General features: G+C 42.7%; 1 long non-coding RNA gene across 4 annotated transcripts in view; it reads left to right on the forward strand.

Annotated features, from left to right (window-relative positions):
• The window catches only part of Gm9548, a 244998-nt gene that overhangs the window by 42719 nt on the left and 179731 nt on the right, over positions 1-22548 (forward strand). For 3 of the 4 annotated variants that reach the window (XR_872460.1, XR_872463.1, XR_381226.2), the window contains one exon: positions 942-3693. The exons of the other annotated variant lie outside the window; for it this stretch is intronic. This is a non-coding gene — a long non-coding RNA (predicted gene 9548). Of the gene's footprint in view, positions 1-941; positions 3694-22548 lie in introns of those variants that run through there. 4 annotated transcript variants of the gene reach the window in all.

Consider the following 22548-nt stretch of genomic DNA (forward strand, 5'->3'; position numbering starts at 1 on the left):
TGGCAAAAGTCATTGTTAAAGGAAACATGATACTTGAGGAAGAAATTAGTGAACATGAAGATAGTCCTCATCTGCATTCATTGACCTCCATCCTTGGACCTTTGGCTGAGTTTCTAACAATAGATAAATGAATTCTTTATGGTTATAACTTAGCCCTTGTCACTTCTACATTTTCCCCTATAGGAGGTATGTGGCAAAGTTGGTTTTCCTCAACATTAGGAGTGCTTATTACTGTGGGAACTAAATGATTATCACTGAGACTTATGTTTCTAAGAAATTGGTTGAGAAAGAGGGGGCAGGAGCCAAGTGAGAAGCACAGATATGGTCCATGTGAGAAAAGAGGTGTTAGGCTCTTGGTCTGTACTGAGCAGAATGGTGAGTGATGAGTATAGGCTAAGGAGGAATGTATAGCTATGCACCCCATTGTGCTTCCTGCTGAGGAGAGACCATATGCTTAAGAAACAAGTTGGTGGTCAGGTACTGTGGTAAGACGGAAATGACCACAGTCCAGTTGCAGGAGACAGGAACAGGGGATGGGGCATGCTCTTAGTTAGGAGGTGGACAAAACTCAGCTACCAATATTAAGACCCATTGGCCTTGTATCTGAGCCCATCAGCCCTGAGACTGGCCTCTCCCTTGAGCCTCTATAAGAAGTGCCATTTTGGCCTGGCACATACGTGGATTCAGATATACACCTGAGAACATGACTTGAGGCCTGTTCTTCCATGTGTTCTGCAGGAAGCAGGAGCCAGCATTATCAGCAATGTTCAGGGCTTGGAGTCACCCCTGGTGCCATGCCCACCTACTTAGTCTACCCAGAGTCTTTAAAGCAATGGACTCGAGTTTTGAAAACAGCTAAAAGCCAGTAGTTGGTTTTTCACCTATTTATTTCCTTTGATGTCTAATCATCTCTGACCAGCAAATCATTTTCTCTCTCTTAGTTGTTCTTCAGCAGACCAGAGTGGGTGAGTGAACCTTTCTGCTTGAGAAAGAGAAGTTGCTCCAGGTAAAGACTTAATTTCAATGAAGAAAAATCCCCCAAACGACATTTCCCCTTAACATGTTTTGTTAAAATAGAAAATAGAGCTTGCACCAGTTAGGCGAATTACTGCAATATAGACTCTCTGGTAAAGACTAATAGCTGAGCTGCTCCGTCCTCGGCTAAAGCCTGCAAGCAGAGCCTGGGACTTCTAACTTCTCTGTCTCAGCATAGACCCTGGGGTAGTGTGGGATACTGAGCTAGGCCCATGACTACTCAGCAAAAGCTTCATGGTAATGGATTGCAGCAGTTCTAGGCCAACCAGTGCTGGTTGTCCCTGCCACAGAGCAAATCTCTTATGTACTGTGTGGGAGCATCATCAGCCAATGAAAAGTTGATGGACAGGAAATAGAAAAGTGGGCATTCAGGGAGAGAGCAAGAGTGAGAGGCAGGAGATTTCACCTTCACCCTGGTCTCAGAGGAGACAGAGACAGATAAATGAAACTGAGGAGAGCTAACCAGCCATGTGCAGACATGACTAGATAGAAGAAACAGGTTAGATAAGTTGTGAGCTAGTCATGGCACAAGCCAAGACTTATTGCCTCAGCATTTATTCATAAATAATTAAGTGTCAGTCATTATTTTAGGAACAAAGAGGCTTAGTAGCAAAGTCCATGCTACACCTGTCCCCCCTGCATGCAAGAATTCAACCTTGTGCATCTCTTGGCTTCAGATACAAAAGAGTGTATTAAGTATTTGGGGCCATTGCTTCCCCTTCTTCAGAAACCACTTGTTGACACTTGCATTCATGGCGTGGGGAGGGCACTCCCGTTGGACAGCAGGGAAGTGACTATCGGTGTGAATCAGATACAGGCCGTTCCACCAAGGCAAGCAGTGTAAAGTGGAAGGAGGGACAAGTGACTGGGTGATTCTGAGGCTGGACCTTAGAAACTGTCACATGAAAAATGCTCTGGAGAACTTTGCTCTAATTGATGAGGAGGGCATCCATGTAGGAAGAGGGGGTTGCTGCATCTCATGGGCTGAAGTGAGAAAGCAGGCACCGTGAGGCTTTCTCAAGTGCTGATTATTGAGAGCCTCTGAATCTCCAGGATACCTGGAGTTTTGTCTTTTAACACCTTAAAGATGTTGAAACCCCTTGTTAAAGCCTGTTCACAGGTTGTGTTGTTTTATTCACATTTTTATAAACCCGTAACACAGCCTGAGTTACCATTCCTATTCTAGAACAAAAGGAATACGGTCCCAGAGATGAAAATGGTTCTAAGTGATACTTGGTCAGGAGTAACAGGAGAGGGCATGGTTGGCCAGTGCCTCAGGTTCTTGGAATAATGATCTGGACCCCAATCTTTCATCATTCTAGCTCTGCCCAGCCTGTGTGCAGCACAAGAGCATGGTCCTCTTTGCTTTACGTCATTAATCATTCAGTGCTATGACTATTAGAATCTCTTTTTATTTTTTTAAGAAGAAATGAGGAAACCCAGAGAACTGATAGAACATAGCTGATGTATCAAGTAGCAGAGGCAAGATGTGAACTGTTGCATAGCCCTTTCCTTCAAACTAAAGGACTCTGGCCTGCAGGTAGGAGGAAGACCCAGGAACTAAGTGAAACTTAAGAAGTTCCAGGAAGAGGTGAGTGGTGTAAGATCCGCAAGGCCTCCTGGGAAGACTTACCCACGGCAACAATTGCTTGGGACAAGAGACCATTGATGGAACTGGATGTGCAGATCGGTTACTGGGCTCTAAGAATACATCTAGAGTCGTCACCTTCTCTGGGGTGAACTTTGTGGCAAGGCTGCTGTCTTTCTGTGGTTCATGAACCTTTAGTCACTTGCCCATGCCTGCATTAAGTAATTGCAGTAAACCCACAGTTCATTAAGCTAAATTTCAGTAGAGCCATATTTTGGTTTGTTGTCAGCACTCTATCTGAGCTGTTGTGTGTATGGTTTCCTAGCAAAAGCCATACAACACAAACCCAGGAGGCAGTCAGGATCTAGAGCCATGCAGCCCAACACAAACAAAACATAAGGGACAATTAGCAAGTGCGGGGCTGGCTTTTAAATTGTCTAGCAGTCACATTAAAACCATTTAATAACAAGCAGGGTTATTAATCTTATTGATGTATTTTGCTTAATCTAATGCACGAAGAATATTATCATTTTGGCATGTAATCAATGTTAGAAATTATTAGTGTGACATTCTAAAACATGCCACGTGATTTGCACTTGCAGCCCAAAGACTTTGATGGGAGTTTGGCAGCTGCGGGTGGTGAGCAATGCTGACCTAAAATTTGCTTTGCTTTAGTGAGTTCCCTAAGCTGCTTGTGGGACTCAAAGCACTTGAAGGTAGACCTGCAGGAAGAGTACTTTCTGGGTAGCAAGGCCACAGCTGTGATGCACAGTAGAAGAAATGGAAACATCACTGTCACCGGATGGATCTACTATACAAACAGACAGTGGCAATCTGACCATCACCAACCTCTGTCTTGAGAAGGCAGAGAGGCTGTTCATGAGGCTCAGGGATATTCTGAGAGAGTACAGTGTCTTCTCAAAATCTTCCTCCTGTCTGTGTGTACAGCAGATTCTCTGTGCATGGGAAGGAGTACGCTGCATTAAGCCCCACTATCAAGAGCAGCCACAACCATACAGCCAAGGCCTTGGCAAGAAGTGAGTTGTTTTGAATCTGCTCTCACAGTGGCTGTACCGTCTTTTTTTTTTTTTTTTTTTTTTTTTTTTTTTTAACCCCTGTGGTTGATTATGGTTGATTGTTCTGTTGTTATTTGTATGTGTTCCATTTGATTCCTCTGATGGAATGGGGATAGTTGGCAGTGACAGCCCAGATCATAGCAACCCCAAAATGTAAGGCAGAGGAAGAGCAAGGGAAGGCAAGATATATGAGTTTAGTTTGAAACATACATCCACTGGGTGCTCACAGAGTCTCTAGAAATGGGCTGGATTGTTCTGAGTCTGAGCTTCCTAGCAGCTGAGGCAAGGGGAGCAGAGCAGGGTCAGCTACGTGAATCACAGTTTCCCCGTTTAGACTGAAGGTGTACCTCCTCTGTATTCCATAGCATCCCCTAACGGCTTTACAGCCAATGCTCTCCACATACTCCAGTGAACTAGCTTAATCTGGACCAGTGGGAAGATTTAGAAGAATGCATTTTCAGTGAAGGGGCTGTCATGGGTTCCTCTGGGCCCTCTCCTTTACTCTTTGTGCTTAATGTGAGGGTTTTCCTCTGGTTGTTATTGAAGGCAGCTGTAGACCCAGCCCTAAATCTGGGCACATAAGCTTGAGAGTTAATCTGTTCCTTCTGGGATCTTTTCCCCCATCTGTTGGTGGAGAGAAGAAAGCTGTGAGGACTGGGAGGAAGGCTGAGTCTCAGGAGGGTAATTGCTTAGGCTCCTGGGGGTCGAGTGAAAGTAGACCCAGCCAGAGAACCTTCACTGGGCTGTGATAGACAGGAAAAAGCCAACTGTGTTTTGTCGGACTACTATAAATACAGGATTTATTGGCCAGAGCAGCCGGCAGTATCTTAACTAATACAGCGCTCCCCTGGGAAATACTCCTGAATACAATTCCTCTCAACCAAGAACTGAAGGGTCTAAGCAGCACCAAGCACCAAGCTCAAGGTTACTTTCCCTGACAACTCCTAGGAATGCAAATACCTTGCTTCAGGGGACGTGGATGGGTGCAAGGCCTTACATTTTAACAGCCACCTAAGGTGGAAGCAGGATTAACACACCCCTGTCACCGGTTCTGTCACCTTGCAGGAACTCTTGCCTGGGTGAAAAGCTCCTCCCACCTGGAGATGAGGCAGGTGTGCTCAGGTGGGGGAGCATCCCTCTCACACAGACATTTTGCTTCTATCTCTTTGCATGGGGACAACAGTACTCAAGGCCACATTGCTTCTTCCTACAGTGAACGCCTCTGAAGGAAATTTTGTCTGGAAAAAAATTTGAAAGAGCTGTAGGCATTAACTTTAGCAAATCCTATTTTTTTTTTAAGTTGGGGAGTAATTGACATGCAAAAACACACAAAACCCCAAAAAAACCTCAAACAACAAGAACAAAAAACCCTCCAACCCCCCAATTTACCCATTTGATGTATATGATACAAGGACTTGACTATATATGCATACATATCCGCCATCAATATTATCTCCTATGTTATTATTATCATTACTATTTTTCATTAAGGGTCTCTAACAGACATCCATATTTATTGCTGCTCTAGCTATAATAGCAAGGAAATGGAATGAACCCATATGCTCATCAACAGATGAATGGATAATGAAGTGTGGTACATAAACACTGTGGACTTTTTTCAGCCACAAAGAAAAATGAAATTATGAAATTTGCAGGTAATTGGGTGCATCTGGAAATCATTATCAAGTAAGGTAACCTAGACACAGAAAAGCAGGCACTGTGTGTCCTCTCTCATATGAAGATCCTAGGTTCTAACCACACACACACACACACACACACACACACACACACACAGAGAGAGAGAGAGAGAGAGAGAGAGAGAGAGAGAGAGAGAGTATGTAGGGGGGTGAGGGGGGAAAAGAGGTTTTGAGCAGGGGGTGGAGATAGACACAGTCTATAAAAGTAAAAGGGATATGCTGTAGGTAGAAGGATCAGGGTGTTGGGTCATAGGTAGAGAAGAGGGAGAAAAGATTAAAACAAGTTTTGTTTGAAAATGCCATAATGAATCTTCATACTTCACATGCTAATGAAAATAAAAAAGAACACCTAACATAACACCCACCTTCAATACATTAAACATGTAACACAGAATCATTTTGCTATAGTACTTCACCCCCTGGTAGATCTCTAGGATATGTTCATTTACTGAAACTGGACCCTTTCAGGCATCACTTCTCTATTTCTCTTCCTGTAAGACTCTGGTAAGTACCACTGCCTTTTCTATGTCTATGAATGTGACTATTTTATGTACCACATATGTGAGGTCCAAGCTCAAAGCCAGGAATGGATGAGGGCTATGAGACTGATTAGAAGAATCATAAATAAAGAAGACATACTTCACTCCCTAGCACAGTGGCCACCAGGCAAGCAGATATTAACAGGTGCTCAGGTACACCCAGACACACAGGCTGCATGTGGACCTAGAAGCAGACACACGTGGACAGGTTGGCTGACAAAGTCACTTACCTCCAATGTCAAGGCAATGTTTATATATATTATACAAAAGCAGCATTCTGGTAGGGATAGTTATGTAGCAGATTACATCACTGTTTACCTTTGGGTTCCCCAGAGCATTCATTTTATGTTGCCTCAGTTACACCATCCCTACCCTAGAATGTCCAGCATTAGCCATCTTGGCCCATGGTATATTCATAGCCATGCCATGTTTTCTAAGCTCAGAGTGACCCTGATGGCCTCTGTTTCCCTATGACATATATGCCAGATAATACATATATATCTCTTTGTGTCTGGCTTATTTTACTTAGTATAATAGACAGCCTTTAGTCTAATCCATGTTTTTGCAAATGCAAAATTTCTTCTTTAATACTGACTAATATTCTATTGCTTATATACTTCATACTTTCTTGATCTTCTCCTCCATTGATAGATTATGGGGTTGTTTCTGTATTACAAATACATTTCAGTGAATATGTATGTGTAGTTACATCTGACTTAAATACCTTTTGGATAAATGCCAGGGATCAAGCTGGAAGCATCACATTTGCCTTGATTACTTTTCTTATTGGCATAAAAGTGAACCTAGTTGAACAGAACAGAGAACCTAAAAAGCTGTATGTAAGGTCAACATACTTGTGGGCAAGGTTCTAAGAATACAAAATAGTGAGGATGTAATATCTTGAGTAAAGAGCATTGAGAAAAATGAAAATCTACCTGATGCAGAAGGAAATCAGGCACTTGTAGTACAGAACACACACAAATCAATTAAAAACAAATCCCAAACTTGTAAGACAGACAACAGTAAAATTGCTAGAAGAAAAAGCTGGAGAAAAGCTCCTGACTTTGGTCTTGGCTGTTGTCTTCATTAGGGTTTTACTGCTGTGAGCAGACACCATTCTTGTGCACGCCTGACTCGCCAGCAAGAACAAGGCAGCAACAGGATCCTTCTGCACACGTTTATTGGGAGAGCTTGATTGCAGAGGCGAAAAGACCCCAAGCCCACAACTGGTGCTGCTTATATAGGCCTAGGAGAGGCGTGTCTCACACCCAGACTGGTTATGCATGGGTTATGCTTACCACCTCATTTGCATGTCTACATCTGATTGGTTAACTAGTCTCTCATCTGATTGCTTAACTTATCTCTCATCTGATTGGTTAACTTGTCTCTCATCTGATTGGTTAACTTGTTTCTCATCTGATTGGTTAATTCTCAAAACCTCATCTTGGCCAAAAACTTTATTGCCTATGTATGCATGGTGGCCAGTGGTAGCCAACGCCACCCTGCAACGGCACATGTGGCTTCCCACACACCATGACCAAGGCAAGTCTTGTAAAGGACAAGATATATTTGGGGCCGGCTTACAGGTTCAGAGGTGTAGTCCATTATCACCAAGTATGTCAGCATCTAGACAGGCACAGTGCAGGCAGAGCTTAGAGTTCTACCTTTGTTTGTTTGTTTTTGTTTGTTTGTTTGTTTTGTTTTTTCAAGACAGGTTTTCTCTGTGCAGTCCTGGCTGTCCTGAAACTCACTCTGTAGACCAGACTGGCCTCGAACTCAGAAATCTGGCTGACTCTACCTCCCAAGTGCTGGGATTAAAGGTGTGTGCCATCACTGCCCAGCAAGTTCTACATCTTCATCTGAAAGTTGCTAGTAGAAGGCTGACTTCCAGGCACCTAGGGTAAGGGTCTTAAAGCCCACACCGACAGTGACACACCTACTCCAAAAAGCCACACTACACCTCCTAATACTGTCACTTCCTGGGCCAAGACTATACAAACCATCACAGCTGTGAAGTTTTGGGTTTGAAAGTACAAGTGCAGGCAAAAAAACAAAAAAAACAAAAACAAAAAGAAACAAAAACAAAAAAAAAAAAAACCCAAAAAACCAAACAAACCAAAGAAGTGGGCTTGCTCCAAGTTTAATTGTTTCTGGTGTGAGTGTGTGTGTGTGTGTGTGTGTGTGTGTGTGTGTATGTGTGTGTGTACAAACTGAAAACAACTTAAAGACAGGAGGAAATATTTACAAGCCATATATCTGGTAATACATTAATACTCATATTCAATCTGGAATCTGATTTAGAATTTAGCAAAGGGACCACCTGCCAATAGCTCCTCAATAAGGAGTGGAACTTGGACAGCACTGTCCCCATCTATGGGTGTCTGGACTGGTTTGATCTTGTGCTGCTCTTGTACTGCTGTGAGTTCTTGAGTGCCTTAGCCATGCAGTGGCCAGGTATTAGTGCCTTTCTGCACTCCACCCCACTCTGGCTCTTAAAGCCTCTCCAGCTCCTATTCCAAAACCTTCCCTGAGGCCTGAAGAGGGTAAGTTAGTGTTGATAGAGATGATAGCCACTGGGAGAGGGGGATCACTCCTTTTGTGAGGAAGCTCTCTCTGATAGATTTCTCATGCTCCAGTGACTGGGCCCACACCACTGCCCAAATAGGCAGCACTAATTGAACTTAGTGTGCTACAGACCAACAGCAGTAACAGCAACAACAAAGTATGTGAAATTAGGAGGGAGCATGTTGTAGGGTTATATAGAGGGAGTTGGAGGGGTGAAAATGAATCTATTGCATACATATACAAACATTTCAGGAATAAAGAAAAAGTATTGTTACTGTATTAAAACTAGCAAAAGACTTGATTAGACACTGCTTTGTAGACAGAGAGAGGGACAGCAGATCTGAAAAGGGACTGTTGGCATCAACAGAAAAATGTAGTTTAAAACCATAGTAAGATATTGCTGCAGTAAGAGATCTTGTTAGGATAGATGCTATTGAAAAACAAAATAAATCAACACAAAGTAAATATTGGTAAAATGAGGTAGAGTGGAGGCACAGTGCTGTGTGAGAATACAAAACAGTACAACTACTGTGGAACTCAACTTCAAGTTCCTCCAAAAAATAAAAAAGAGAGGGATCCTATGATCCAGTAACTCCTGGGCATTACTGTCTAGGTGTAGTACATGATAAATGCCTGGGGTTGGCCTACACTTCAGTTCTATAATCCATGCAAAATCTTTTAAAAATATTATTAATCATTTTATTTATTTACATTTCAAATGTTATCCCCCTTTCTGGTCTCCCTTCTACAACCCCCCACCCCATCCTCCTCATGCAAACTCTTCAAAGCAGGTTTCTTCTTTTTCCTCCTCTTCTTCCTCCCCTTCTTCTTCTTCTTCTTCTTCTTCTTCTTCTTCTTCTTCTTCTTCTTCTTCTTCTTCTTCTTCTTCTTCTTCTTCTTCTTCTTCTTCTTCTTCTTCTTCTTCTCCTTCTCCTTCTCCTTCTCCTTCTCCTTCTCCTTCTCCTCCTCCTCCTCCTCCTCCTCCTCCTCCTCCTCCTCCTCCTCCTCCTCCTCCTCCTTCTTCTTCTTCTTCTTCTTCTTTTCTTGTTCTTCTTCGTCCCTAGGGCCATTGCCCTCTCCTGGTGTAAGTACTTGAACACTGGCTAAGAAAGAACATTCTCTGTGATGTGTGGAGTAAGATGGCTTGTTGTAGGTATGGAAGTCAAAATGAAAAAAAAAAAAAGAGCCCTGGGGTTGTTGTTCTATGGTACAGTACCTGCCCAGTATGTAAAGACTCTAGGTTTGACCTCTAAATTCTGAAAAGAAAAGAAGCAAGCAAAAAAAAAAAAAAAAAAAAAAAAAAAGGTCCTGGAGGGAAGGGAATGGTACCCACCCAGCTGTCCCTCGACGTGGTGGTGTTTTTATTAGATCAAGCTCCAAGAAAGCCCTCGAGGTTTGTGAAGCTTGCAGACATTCTTTGCTTCTGATGGAAGTTTCTCGCTAGTCATCGGTAGAACTTGGGAATCTGCCCAGCAATGAGCTCATAAATTTTCCAGATTATAGTGAACAGATGAGAGCAAGGACAGCAAGAGAATCAAGTGATGAGATGGGCAGAGTCTGACCCTGGGCCAGTACTCGCTTCCACGTGGCTGGGACAACTGATGTCCCACCCAAGGAGAGGAGCCATTTATCCACTCTTTCAGATTCCACTGCAATTGCTCCAGACTCAGGTCTTTTGTCCTTAAAAGAGATGAAGTCAAACTGGTTTGAAATACAGAAGGCCGAACCCCAGGGCTGAGTTCTAGTTCTTACTTGAACTTTGAGGCATTGTCTTACATTAATTACTTTTTTTTTTTCTGTACCGATTTTCCTCTTCTGAGATGCTAGAATGAATAAAGAGATCCGGGGTTGTCATTTTATGGTACTGTACTTGCTGGGTATGTATACGACTCTAGGTTTGACCTCTGAATTCTGAAAGGAAAAGAATCAAGTTACTCCAGTTGGAAACAGAGCATTCACACAGGCTAAGTTAGCTGAGACAACTGGAGTTACTGGACTTTGCTATCTTCAGTCCTGAGTGCCTTTCTTCCAAACTTAGAGCTGTGAATGGGAAAAATTATGTAAAGCTGGGGGTTATTACATCTTGCTTCTCTGCCTGTTGATTTTCCTTTACCTCAGAGTCTTGAAGCTGGCCTGTTGCTGCATCCAATCAGGATGGTGTTTTTAGGAGGCAGTCCCCCAAGGGCAGTGCCTCCTAAACTTTAGTTTGCAGGTCAGTCATCTGAGCAGCTGCTAAATGTGAGTTCTTCCTGAGCACATCTGGGTGGGGCTTGGGATTCTGGACTTCCAACCAACTCGGGTGATACAGTTTCTGCTCCTTGGAGAATCACTGTCTCTGTAGGAATGGTTCAGGGGAAGGTATCACATACAGAAATGTGGGGCCTGAACAGCTTTCCAGGATATCCAAATAAAAGACTATCAGAAGCATGGAAAGAATGTCCCTGCTGGACTTGTTTCCACTCAGCCAGTGCTTTTGCTTTCGTGTGTTTGCTGTGACATGTTTGGGCTGGGGGCTTCTTTGTACCTTGTGTCTGAGACTAAGCAAGCTAGGGAGAAGCAGGTAATCAAAAAGCCTGGGTGGGGACACAGGGAACTGAGACACTTCCTCAGATCCTTAGTCAGCATCTTGGGTCAAAGCACAGCTCCCTCTTTGTCCCTTCACCCTCCCAGGATACCTGGGAGAAGGATGCCAGGGCTCCTGGAGGGGCTTGGTTCCTTGTATCCTGACACGTGCATATTTGCTGTTTTATAGAAAGAAATGTGTCTTGGATGGAGTCCCACATTTCATTCCAGCATATTCTTTTTAGCAAAAGAGCCATCCCTGGAGCTGCCAACTGTGTTTACGAGAAATTCATCCAACAATACTTTGGATCTGGGAGCATGCCCTGACCGCAAACATGGCCTTCAGAATCCTGCAAAAGCCTGGCACATGGCATTGGCGTCTTTATTTTTTATTCCAAAATGTAAAGCTGGTTTCTTTATTTCTTTCCTTTTCTTTTCTTTTTTTCCAGCTGGGAAAACTCCTGTCAGAGGATGCAATGTCCTTTCCAGATTCAATATTATGCAAACTGCATATCAACACATGGAGTAAACAAGTATGGCCAGGAAGCTTCTTGATACACAGAGATGGAGGCCTCACCAATGCACAGACACAGACCTATGCTCTATGCAGTGTCTGCTGACTTCAACTCCCCTAGTTTTGGGCCATCTTGCTTCCTTGGAACACATGGCTGGAGTCTGGGAATTTAGTTGTTAGTCCTTGGTAATAGCAAGTATTTGAAAATCAAATGTGTGCAGTGATTGCCTGGGTCTGGGGCCACTTGTCCAGGTCTCAGCAAGAAACTCATGTCTCAGACATCCTGTGGATACTACCATTTCTCACTCTTCACACCCTAGCACAACTGTGAGATCCTCAGCCCCAGCTGCTGCTGTTGCTGTGTAGTCGCTGCCCTGCCCCTGCCTGAAAGGTGTAGTTAAAGAAAAGTACCAGGCATTGATGCTCCCTGGTAGAGAAAGCTGAGCCAAGTCCCTTTCCATCACAGGCCTTCATTTCCAGGCATGGGCAGTGTTAAAATGGACATGACTGGCCAAGGTTTCTGCCTTGCAATTATCTCTGTGTGTACCGGTTCAAATGTGCTCCTATTTCTCTAAATCCTGTGAGATTAAGCATGTTTTACATTGCCCCTCAAAAGCCATGAAGAGCCCTTGGAGTGGCTTGTGAATGGTAGATAATGAATAGATGGAGAAGCCAGCATTTTTGGAAAGTCATACTTGCCAGTTGTCTTTCTTTCTCCTTTTTTGTTTTGGATTTACTGATGGTGTGTGTATGTGTTTACATATGGGTGCCCTAACATGCATGTGATGGACATGAATCAGGAGATGACTTGCAGAAATTGGTTCTCTTCTTCTGCCCTATGAGTCCCAGGAATTGGACTCAGGTTGTTGGACTTAGCATTTAGAACCCAAAGAGGTGTGCATATCAAAAGACTCTCTTTAAATCCTCAACTGAAATGTTTTGCCTCTCCTATGCTGCCAGTGTACACTTTCCTGTATCTTCTATATCCCTTGGGCTGTAACAGGGAAATCTGCCTTTTTGGGAGAGTTCTGTTTGCCTACATGCCTGCTTCTTTCAGCACAAGAACTTTGTATGTCTTCCATTGACATCTGACAAACAAGAGGCCTCTCTCATCATTAGCAACCTTATAAATTTGGCTTTATAGAAATAGTTGCTAAAGCAATCTGGCTTTGATTACAGGAGATAGTATTTTCAGCCTTGCTGACTAGGACCCTGACAAACAGGACATTCCCTCTTTATTGTTTTAGAGGGGAGATTGACTCAGAGAGTTCAGAATAAAAAGGACTTGGACCCAATTTTGTACCTGATCTGTGTCCCTGGATACCATGGTATAGCAATAAGTAGACAGCTGTGTCATAGACTTGCCCAACAGTGAGCCTTCTGCAAAGTCCCCTAGTCATGAAATCCTTGGAGGTTCCACCAGCAATTTCATTCAAGAGACCAGGAGGAGAGGCTGGGAAGGCCATAGTAGGAATGGCTGAGTGCTCAGATGCTGTACTTAACTATCAGATATAATTTTGTTAAAAACCAAACCAAACCAAACCGAAAAAACTTGGGTATCTCATATTTTTTTTTTGCAGGTAAAACTATTTTTATTAGATATTGTCTTCATTTACATTTAAAATGCTATCCCAAAAGTCCCCTATACCCTCCCCCCTGGCCCTGCTCCCCTAACCACCCACTCCCACTTCTTGGCCCTGGTGTTCCCCTGTCCTGGGGCCAAGTTTGCTAAAGTTTGCTAGACCAAGGGGCCTCTCTTCCCAATGATGGCCGAATAGGCCATCTTCTGCTACATATGCAGCTAGAGACATGAGCTCTGGGGTACTGATTAGTTCATATTGTTGTTCCACTTATAGGGTTGCAGACCCCTTCAGCTCTTGGGTACTTTCTCTAGCTCCTATATTGGGGGCCCTATGTTCCATCCTATAGATGACTGGGAGCATCGACTTCTATATATGCCAGGCACTGGCAAAGCCTCACAGGAGACAGCTATATCAGGGTACCTTCAGCAAAATTTTACTGGCATATGCAATAGTGTGCATTTGGTGGCTGATTATGGGATGGACCCCTTGGTGGGGAAGTCTCTGGATGGTTCATCCTTTCATCTTAGTTCCAAACTTTGTTTCTGCAACTCCTTCCATGGATATTTTATTCTGTATTCTAGGAGGAATGAAGCGTTAGTCTTCCTTCTTGATTTTCTTGTGTTTTGGAAGTTTTATCATGGGTATTCTAAGATTCTGGGCTAATATCCACTTATCAGTGAGTGCATATTAGGTGACTTCTTTTGTGACTGGGTTACCTCACTCAGGATGATATATACATCCATTTGCACAAGAATTTCATGAATTCATTGTTTTTAATAGCTAAGTAGTACTCCATTGTGTAAATGTACCACATTTCTGTATCTATTCCTCTGTTGAGGGACATCTGGGTTCTTTCCAGCTTCTGGCTATTATAAATAGGGCTGCTATGAACATGGTGGAGCATGTGTCCTTATTACCAGATGGAACATCTTCTGGGTATGCGCCCAGGAGGGGTATGCTGGATCTAGCGGTAGTACTATGTCCAATTTTCTGAGGAACTGCCAGACTGATTTCCAGAGTGGTTGTACAAGCTTGCAATCCCACCAACAATAGAGGAGTGTTCCTCTTTCTCCACATCCTCGCCAGCATCTGCTGTCACCTGAATTTTTGATATTAGCCATTCTGACTGGTGTGAGGTAGAATCTCAGGGTTGTTTTGATTTGCATTTCCCTGATGATTAAGGATGTTGAACGTTTTTTCAAGTGCTTCTCAGCCCTTTGGTATTCCTCAGTTGAGAATTCTTTGTTTGACTCTGTACCATTTTTAATGGGGTTATTTGAATTTCTGGAGTCCAGCTTCTTGAGCTCTTTGTATATATTAGATATTAGTCCCCTATCAGATTTAGGATTGGTAAAAATCCTTTCCCAATCTGTTGGTAGCCTTTTTGTCTTATTGACAGTATCTTTTGCCCTACAGAAGCTTTGCAATTTTATGAGGTCCCATTTGTTGACTTTTGATGTTACAGCACAGGCCATTGCTGTTCTGTTTAGGAATTTTTCCCCTGTTCCTATATCTTTGAGGGTTTCCCCCACTTTCTCCTCTATAAGTTTCAGGGTCTCTGTATTTTTTTCTTTTTCTTTTTTATACTTTTTTACTAGGTATTTTCCTCATTTACATTTCCAATGCTATCCCAAAAGTCCCCCATACCCTCCCACCCACTCCCCTACCCACCTACTCCCACATTTTGGCCCTGGCTTTCCCCTGTACTGGGGCATATAAAGTTTGCAAGTCCAATGGGCCTCTCTTTCCAGTGATGGCCGACTAGGCCATCTTTTGATATATATGCAGCTAAAGTCAAGAGCACTGGGGTACTGGTTAGTTCATAATGTTGTTCTACCTATAGGGTTGCAGATCCGTTCAGCTCCTTGGGTACTTTCTCTAGCTCGTCCATTGGGGGCCCTATGATCCATCCAATAGCTGACTGTGAGCATCCACTTCTGTGTTTGCTAGGCCCCGGCCTAGTCTAACAAGAGACAGCTATATTTGGGTCCTTTCAGCAAAATCTTGCTAGTGTATGCAATCATGTCAGCGTTTGGAAGCTGATTATGGGATGGATCCCCGGATATGGCAGGCTCTAGATGGTCCATCCTTCTGACACAGCTCCAAACTTTGTCTCTGTAACTCCTTCCATGGGTGTTTTGTTCCCAATTCTAAGAAGGGGCAAAGTGTCCACACTTTGGTCTTCGTTCTTCTTGAGTTTCATGCGTTTAGCAAATTGTATCTTATATCTTGGGTATCCTAAGTTTCTGGGCTAATATCCACTTATCAGTGAGTACATAGTGTGTGAGTTTCTTTGTGATTGGGTTAACTCACTCAGGATGATACCCTCCAGGTCCATCCATTTGCCTAGGAGTTTCATAAATTCATTCTTTTTAATAGCTGAGTAGTACTCCATTGTGTAGATGTACCACATTTTCTGTATCCATTCCTCTGTTGAGGGGCATCTGGGGTCTTTCCATGATTCTGGCTATTATAAATAAGGCTGCTATGAACATAGTGGAGCATGTGTCCTTCTTACCGGTTAGAACATCTTCTGGATATATGCCAAGGAGAGGTATTGCAGGATCCTCTGGTAGTACTATATCCAGCTTTCTGAGGAACCGCCAGACTGATTTCCAGAGTGGTTGTACTAGCTTGCAATTCCACCAACAATGGAGGAGTGTTCCTCTTTCTCTACATCCTCACCAGCATCTACTGTCACCTGAATTTTTTATCTTAGCCATTCTGACTGGTGTGAGGTGGAATCTCAGGGTTGTTTTGATTTGCATTTCCCTGATGATTAAGGATGCTGAACATTTTTTTTCAGGTGCTTCTCAGCCATTCGGTATTCCTCAGGTGAGAATTCTTTGTTTAGCTCTGAGCCCCATTTTTTAATGGGGATATGTGATTTTCTGGAGCCCACCTTCTTGAGTTCTTTATATATATATTGGATTTTAGTCCTCTATCTGATTTAGGATAGGTAAAGATCCTTTCCCAATCTGTTGGTGGTCTTTTTGTCTTGTTGACAGTGTCTTTTGTTTTGCAGAAGCTTTGCAACTTTATGAAGTCCCATTTATCAATTCTTGATCTTACTGCACAAGACATTGCTGTTGTATTCAGGAAGTTTTCCCCTGTACCCATAGCCTCGATGCTTTTCCCTACTTTCTCCTCTATAAGTTAGTACAAGGAGATAGGAATGGATCAATTTGCATTCTTCTACATGATAACTGCCAGTTGTGCCAGCACCATTTGTTGAAAATGCTGTCTTTTTTCCACTGGATGGTTTTAGCTCCCTTGTCAAAGATCAAATGACCGTAGGTGTGTGGGTTCATCTCTGGGTCTTCAATTCTGTTCCATTGTTCTACTTGTCTGTCACTATACCAGTGCCATGCAGTTTTTATCACAATTGCTCTGTAGTACAGCTTTAGGTCAGGCATGGTGATTCCACCAGAGGTTCTTTTATCCTTGAGAAGAGCTTTTGCTATACTAGGTTTTTTGTTATTCCAGATGAATCTGCAGATTGCTCTTTCTAATTCATTGAAGAATTGAGTTGGAATTTTGATGGGGATTGCATTGAATCTGTAGATTGCTTTTGTAAGATAGCCATTTTTACAATGTTGATCCTGCCAATCCATGAGCATGGGAGATCTTTCCATCTTCTGAGATCTTCTTTAATTTCTTTCTTCAGAGACTTGAAGTTCTTATCATACAGATCTTTCATTTCCTTAGTTAGAGTCACACCAAGGTATTTTATATTATTTGTGACTATTGAGAAGGGTGTTGTTTCCCTAATTTCTTTCTCAGCCTGTTTATACTTTCTGTACAGAAAGGCCATTGACTTGTTTGGCTACTCCAGCTTGGAAAATTGTTTTCCAGCCTTTTACTCTGAGGTAGTGTCTATCTTTATCCCTGAGGTGGGTTTCCTGTATGCAGCAAAATGTTGGGTCTTGTTTGTGTAGCCAGTTTTTTGTCTATGTCTTTTATTAGGGAATTGAGTCCATTGATGTTAAGAGAAATCAAAGAAAAGTAATTGATGTTTCCTGTCATTTTTGTTGTTAATGTTGGGAATCTGTTCTTGTGGCTGTCTTCTTTTAGTGTTGTTAAAGGATTATTTTCTTGCTTTTTCTAGCGTGTAATTTCCATCTTTGTGTTGGTGTTTTCCCTTTATTATCCTTTGAAGGGCTGGATTCGTAGAAAGATATTGTGTAAATTTGGTTTTGTCACGGAATACTTTGATTTCTCCATCTATGGTAATTGAGAGTTTTGCTGGGTATAGTAGCCTGGGCTGGCATTTGAGTTCTGCTAGTGTCTGTATATCATCTGTCCAGGATCTTCTGGCTTTCATAGTCTCTGGTGAGAAGTCTGGAGTAATTCTAATAGGCTTGCTTTTAAATGTCATTTGACCTTTTTACCTTACTGCTTTTAATATTCTATCTTTATTTAGTGCATTTGTTGTTCTGATTTTTTATGTGTCGGGAGGAATTTCTTTTCTGGTCCACTCTATTTGCAGTTCTATAGGCTTCTTGTATGTTCTTGGGCACCACTTTCTTTAGGTTTGGGAAGTTTTCTTCTATAATTTTGCCCTTTAAGTTGAAAATCTTTATTCTCATCTACTCCCATTATCTATAGGTTTGGTCTTCTCATTGCTTCCTATATTTCCTAGATGTGTTGAGTTCGGATAGTTTTGCATTTTACATTGTCTTTGATTTTTGTGTCCATGTTTCCTATGGAATCTTCTGCACCTCAGATTTTCTCTTCCATCTTTTGTATTCTGTTCCTGATGCTCACATCTATGGTTCATGATTTCTTTCCTAGGGTTTCTATCTCCAGAGTTGTCTCCCTTTGGGTTTTCCTCATTGTTTTTACTTCCATTTTTAGATCTTTGATGGTTTTGTTCAATTCCCTTGCCTGTTTGGTTGTGTTTTTATGTAATTCTTTAAGGGTTTTTGTGTTTCTTCTACCTGTTTAGCAGTGTTTGCCTGTAGTTCTTTAAGGACTTCTACCTGATTAGCAGTGTTCTCCTGTAATTCCTTGAGAGATGTTTGTGTTTCCTCTTTAAGGGCTTCTACTTGTTTAGCAGTATTCTTCTGTAATTCCTTGAGGAATTTTTGTGCTTCCTCTTTAAGGGCTTCTACCTGTTTGGCAGTGTTCTCCTGTATTTCTTTAAGTGAGTTATTAATGCCCTTCTTTTAATCTTCGACCACCATCATGAGATATGATTTTAAATCGGAATCTTGTTTTTTGGGTGTGTTGGGGTATCCAGGACTCGTTGTGGTGTGTGTACTGGGTTCTAATGATGCCCAGTGTTCTTGCTTTCTGTTAGTAAGATTCTTACATTTGCCTTTCGCCATCTGGAAATCTCTGGTGTTAATTTTCAAGCTGTCTCTGGTTGGAGCTTGATCCTCCTGTGATTCTTTTAGCCTCTGTCAGCACTCCTGGGAGTCCAACTCTCTCCTGAGTTCCAGTGGTCAGAGCACTCTCTGTAGGCAAGCTCTCCTCTTTCAGGGCAGGTGTACAACAGTTTGGAGCTCTGATCCACCTCCTGAGTCTGGCGTCAGAACTCTCCCTGTAGGCCTACTCTCCTCTGGCAAGGAAAGTGCCCAGGGGTCTGGGTCTCAGTTCTGCCTCCTGGCTGAGGATGAAGGGCCTGACAGGATCCTGACCAAGAAGCTCAGTTGCTTCTATTGCCCATCTGCTCTCAGGTGATCAGGAGGTCCTGGGTGTGCTAGGGGTCCTGTGTCATGGAGAGTCCTCTGGTGCCCTAGATGCCCTAGGCCAGGTTCACGCAGAAGTTGGTGGGGACCTGAATGGATCTCAGCCTCTGGTAGGGCGCGGTTCCTTTGTCCCTGCTCCTGCTGGCACAAGACCCTCCACGATTCTTTGGAGTTGATGTTTCGTTCCACTCATCTGTGATCCCGAGGTGATCTGGAGGTCCTGTGGCATGGAGAGCACTCTGGATCCCTTAGTGGCCTCCGCTGGGCTCAGAAGGAAGATCTTCAACATCTCTCTCTCTCTTTTTTTTTAATCTACCACGAAGTTGGTGTTTCATGTAAGCTTCTCATTGCAAAAGTTTTCAGGGCTCTTCTCTTTATAGCATGTTATTAAATTTATTCTGGGTAGGAAAATGGGAGAAATCAGTCAGCTGAACTACTCTTAGGACAATCGCTGTGACCATTCAGTGCTCTGCTCTCTATGCCAACAAAATCTCCTAAGAATACCTCAGAAAAAAACATTTTGAGGATTACTGTCAGATTAGCTTGTTTGCCTCCTGCCATCCTCAGCCCTTCTGACATAGCCAATAAAGACAAACACAATGGAATTATACTAATGAGTTTGTTTAGCAAGGAGCAGCAGCACTGGCAATATGATTGTAGTGTGCAATTGGCAGTCGTACTTTCCCCTTCAAACTTCCCAGTTCCCTGTCTTCTGCATCTCTTATCAGATGTGCCCTTCAGGCCATGAGTCTGGTGTGTGCTTTGTCCTTACCACTGTGCTTGCTCCTCAAGGATGGCTTTCTGGTTATGTTTACTTATCGTTCACATCCATGGAAGCTGTGGTGGACACTCAAGGATGACCATCTTAGTCTCTTGTTCATGTACTCAGAGTGTGTAAAGGCTTGACTCTCAACAAGAGAATATAATCAAGAAATGGGATTCCACCCCTACAATATATAAGATTCCATTTGGCTTACAGATTCACAGTCGGTTTCTTTGTTGCTTTGGATGGAGTAAATGGTCATTGGAAAACCCACAACAGGCTTTTAGTTACTAGTGGCACCTTCAAACTGTTAGTCTTCAAACTGTTAGTCAATGAGTAGCTGGGGTCTCAGCCATATGAAAGCGATTCTTCAAACAACAGGGACGAGCATGAAAATAGCTCCTTCTCCAATCTGGCTTTCAGATGAGAATATACCTTGATTAAATGCCAAACCTCACAGAATCCTACCCAACCCCCAAGCTGCATGCTCAGGTTCCTGACCTGCAGAAGAATCAAGTTAGTAAGTATGATGCTAAAGTCCCTACATTTCGGGAAATCTGCTGTGGAGTAGTAGAAAGAGACAAGTGGGAACTCCTGGGGCTCTGCACCTGGAGAGGAGTTCATGTTTCCTTTGCCAAAGAAGACCTACATATGTTTACCAGACAGTCAAAGTTTCTGACTATTTCTATCTGTGTCAGACCATCTCCTCTGAATTCTAGACCTAAATGAAAACTGACAGACCTTTACTTGGTAGTTCTACCCTGCAGACTAACAGGTGTCCACCTATGTCTCATCTTCCCAAATCTGTCACTCTGCCATTGCTTTTTGTATTAGGTCATGACATACCTTATATTTGTGAGGGTCCCCACCTTCCCGTTCCCCAAGACTGAGTGTTTCCTGGGCCCTTAGATGGATCTCACATTTTCAGATCTCATGCCAGGAAAGGAAAGACACCACAAAGACCTTTACAAAGTATCTCTCTGCCCATCTCCGTGACCCCCCATTCTTGTCCAAAGGCCTATTCTTGGAGATAAGGAAGCTGTAAGTATCAGGCCAGTGTAACAGACAAGCAAGTTTCTGAGATGCTGAGTCCAGAGGGTTTTATTTGTTCCACACACAAGAAGGAAGAGGAGCACTTCTGCTTCAAATCCATGTCCTGCAGCCTCTCTGTCACAGTCTGTTACCTGTACCATGAGAGATTCAGAGCAGCCATCTACAGACTCGTACATTAAGCTGCCTTCAGTTTGCCCTTAAGCTTCACTACTTAGCCAATATTTTCACACCTGTACAAGCCTCATGTGATTGCTTAGACTGATTCCTGGGTTGAAAAAAGTCCCCGAACGTCTGCATTATTTGTCAAACTTGGAAGTCTCAAGCATTGACTTTTCAAATGTGTGTGATGAAAGGCAGTGCCATATCTCCGAGTAACCAGCCAAGGATGCAGGAGATAGTGTGTGCCTTAGAACAAGTGAGACAGGATCACCGAGAGATGTCATCTGGAGGAGAATTAAACCCACATAAAAATGTTAAGAGAGGAGGGGAAAAGACAGAGCACGAACCCATTGGATACAATGATGGGTAGATCATGCTGTACCATGTAGTGTAGTATTCCGGAAGTTAGCTTGTGAAAGTGCCTAAGGCTGAGGAATGAGGCTGCCAGAAACAAGGTGCTTGTTCTACTTATGTGCTGTCGGCTCTACCATATTAGACAAAAGCATTCCATACGCACTGATGATAGAAAAAGGCCAACTGCACAAATTGCATTGCCATCCCATGCCAATAGAAGTGGACTAGTCACTTAAAAGGATCACAGGTATTCTGGTATTGAATACAGAGACAAACTTCTTCATGGAGGCAAGTGAGAAGGAGAGACAGTTGACACAATAAGCCACGTGTTCCACCGTAGTACTTAGTGGTACTTGGTACTTACTTAGTACTTAGTACTTCAGTCTGCAGCAAGCATAAACATCCCTTGCAATATACCTCAGGGGGGGGCTGTGGTGGCACAACCAAGGGAAGCTCCTGGAAGCAGTCTCAGAGGAGGGAGAGATGACACAATGCAGTCCCATGATTGTCGAACATCCTGCTTGGCTTCAAGAGAAGATTGTGGTCTCTGGTGGAAAGACAGAGCTGCAGTCTCTTCATCCACAGTTTCAACACAGAGCAATGGACAGTTTAGTGTTTTCATGTGGGTACATGTCACTTGCAGAGATGGTAACTGAAGCTGGGTGCTGGAACAATAGCCATTGAAAACAGCTGTCTTGATGAATATAATCATGAATGAGAGATTTACCAGCACACACATCACTCCACTGCCAGAACATGCAGATTCTTTTCCAAGTCGTGGACAAAAAGACTATTCAATCCTGTTGAAACTGTGTATGCAAAGAAATACCTTTTATTGTGTTTGTATATGCAACTTAACCTTAACTGAATTGGAATGGCATTTGTTTTTCTGGCTGACTTATGCCAACAGGCAAAACTTCTTAATTTCTAAATATTTTTAAAATGTCATTTCTAATCATTTATTGGTTGATTCATTTAAATATTGCTCCCCAAACAATAAGAACCATTCCATTTTATTACTTGTGGTTAAAGATGATTTGATTCCTTTCTTCTTTTATTTTTAGAACTAGTACACCATCTCCTTTGACTTTTTTTTTTTTTTATGAGTACAAGGTTTTCTGTTGACACTGAATTCTCGGTTTTTTTTTTTTTTTTTTTTTTTTTTTGGTGTATCCTTTTTTCTTAGCATGATTCAACTTGCTGTTATTTTATTTGAGTATCACAAGGTCAGATTCCCTCATGGGCATAATAAGGCAGCTGCTAGACAAGAATAGACAGGTATGGGCTGGGTAAGGAAAGGGCCTTTACTTCTGAGAATCAAGACACTTAGGGCAAAGTGTCAGGTCAGAGCATGTGCTTTGAGGTGG

This window comes from Mus musculus, chromosome 12 (assembly GCF_000001635.26).
Source record: "Mus musculus strain C57BL/6J chromosome 12, GRCm38.p6 C57BL/6J".
Taxonomy (NCBI): Eukaryota; Metazoa; Chordata; class Mammalia; order Rodentia; family Muridae; genus Mus; species Mus musculus.